This window comes from Palaemon carinicauda, chromosome 24 (assembly GCF_036898095.1).
Source record: "Palaemon carinicauda isolate YSFRI2023 chromosome 24, ASM3689809v2, whole genome shotgun sequence".
NCBI classification, from domain to species: domain Eukaryota; kingdom Metazoa; phylum Arthropoda; class Malacostraca; order Decapoda; family Palaemonidae; genus Palaemon; species Palaemon carinicauda.
In genome coordinates this window covers 46,235,802-46,238,301 of record NC_090748.1, presented here as the reverse complement: position 1 = coordinate 46,238,301, position 2,500 = coordinate 46,235,802, and positions in this window count along the sequence as shown.

The window sequence follows — 2,500 nt, the reverse complement described above, 5'->3', positions numbered from 1 at the left end:
ATTATTAGAGTGATTTTTATCTCTAACGTGAGCAAAGAGTGCATTATTATCTTGAGCATATCTGACACTTTTCTTATGTTGCTCAATTCTCTTTTCTAGGGCTTTACCAGTTTGACCAATATAATATATTTCACAAGCATTGCATGGAATACGTAATACACATCCCTTGGTAATGTCAGGAGAATTCTTTGTTAAGGCTGTTTTTATTGTATTTTTACTCTTAAATGCTACAATTACATTGAAATTTTTCAACAGTAGGGGAATTTCTTTAAAAGAATTACAATTAGGCAAAACAAGTAAATTTTGTGTGTTGTAGCTTTTTCTGTTATCATTACCAAAAAAAAAAAAGTATTTTTTGCTGTTCTTAGTGCATCATCTAACACAATTTCAGGATACTTTAGTTTTTTACCTATTGCTCTAATCTCATTTATTTCATCATCAATATATTCAGGGCTGCAGACTCGAAATGCTCTTGAAAACATAGAAGTAAATACAGATTTCTTAACTTTGTTGCCTTGGTTTGAGTAGTAATGGACATATGCCGAGATATTCGTTGGCTTTCTGTATACACTAAGCTTGAGTCTATTGTTACATCTATGTATGCGACAGTCCAAAAAAGGTAGAGTACAATTATTCTCCAGCTCCATAGTGAAATTTTTTGATGGTACCAAACTATTCAATCTAAGAAATAAGTTATCTAAATTTTCATTTCCTGGCCACACACATATCATGTCGTCAATATATCGAAACCATTTTACATTATTAGGTATGATGTTATTTAAGATTCTGCTTTCAAAAAATTCCATATATAGATTGCTCAATAATGGGGATAAAGGGTTTCCCATAGCCATAACAAATGTTTGTGCATAAAATCTCCCATTGAATTGAAATTTACAATCTTTTATACATAGTTTAATTAATTCTATTAAAGTGTTTTTTGGAGAATGGTAGATTCAATTGTCTATTATCTAAAGTTTCAGATAAAAATTCCAACATGTCATCTATAGGTACTTTAGTGAATAGTGAGACTACATCAAAACTGACAAGCTTACAGGTACTGTTAATCTGTACTTCACTCAGTTTGTTAATCAAATCTACATTATTTTTTTTTATATTTGAATATGAAATGGTGCCAACTAAAGGAGTGAGGATATTCACAAGGTACTTAGATAATTTATATGCTGCTGAACCTACAGAGCTAATTATTGGCCTAGCTGGATAATTTGGCTTATGAGTTTTAATAGTTCCATACATATATGGCAATGTTGGTGATAATGTAGAAACCCTTTTTATCGGATCTTCATTCCCTTTTAGTAACCCTTTCACTTTTTTGTTGTAATTACTATTCACATAATCAATTGGATTTTTTTTTTAATTCCATGTATGTGTTTTCATCACTCAACAGGTTTTTCATTTTTTTTATATAATCATTTTTATTAAAGATTACCAGTGCTACAGATTTATCGGCTTTTGTCAGTTTAATATCTCTATCTTGCTTCAATTTGGCAATTGCTCTCTTGAATCTTTTTGGGAAATTTGGAAACACTGGTTTTTTCATATTGCTGTATATAATACCCTTAATCATATTTACTTCTACAGAAATATCACTGAATTTTTCCAGTTTACACACTCCATTTGTAATTTCTCCACTATTAACTGCACTTGATGACATCGAGAAATTTAGACCGTATCCTAAGGCACACTTCACATTTTTATCTAGAATTTTATTTGACAGAATAACCACACATTCTGGATTAACGTTTGTAGTCCACAGGCTATTTTCTATCAATGCATTGAGTTTCTTATTATGCTTTTGTTTGAGTTTTCTATACACGGTTTCGGTCATTTCTTCATAGCGGAAACCTCAAAGTAGGTCTTTCCAATCCGTTGGTATTGAGGCTTCAAAGTGTCTCCTTTTTCTTGTTAGGTCTCCAAACGCTCTTCGGTTTTTAATTTTCTAATATACTTCTCTGTATATCACCAAATGGTTGATATTTTATTTCCAATAGGGATTTCGTTATCATGCATTTCGGAATGACTTGTTCCTCCAAGCATTCACGAAGAAACCGCAGCTTGTATCCTATCAGGATATTCAAAATGTAGTTTATATCTTACAATGGATTTTGGTGGGGAAATGTAAAATAAAAAAAATAATAGCCTATTATTTTTAGCTCTTTTTAATCAAAGAGTACTTCCTTAGGTTGGAGAATGAGAAAAGTATATTATAGTTATATAAATTTTGGGATACATTCAAAACTGCACAAAACCAAACATTCGATGCAGATGTTTTGTATAATTTCCCATGGATATCATATATGTCCCAGAGAATATTGTATGGTGAAGAAAACGTGAGTTTTACCATTATTTATCGATTCCCCAGTAAATTTTCTCTACCCAAAACCTGGGTAAGATACAAGATATACCAGCACCCAAAAGGGCACTCCAAATGTATTAAACTAGAATTTTTGTTTCACTGTGAAATATAAAGGACACTGATTGC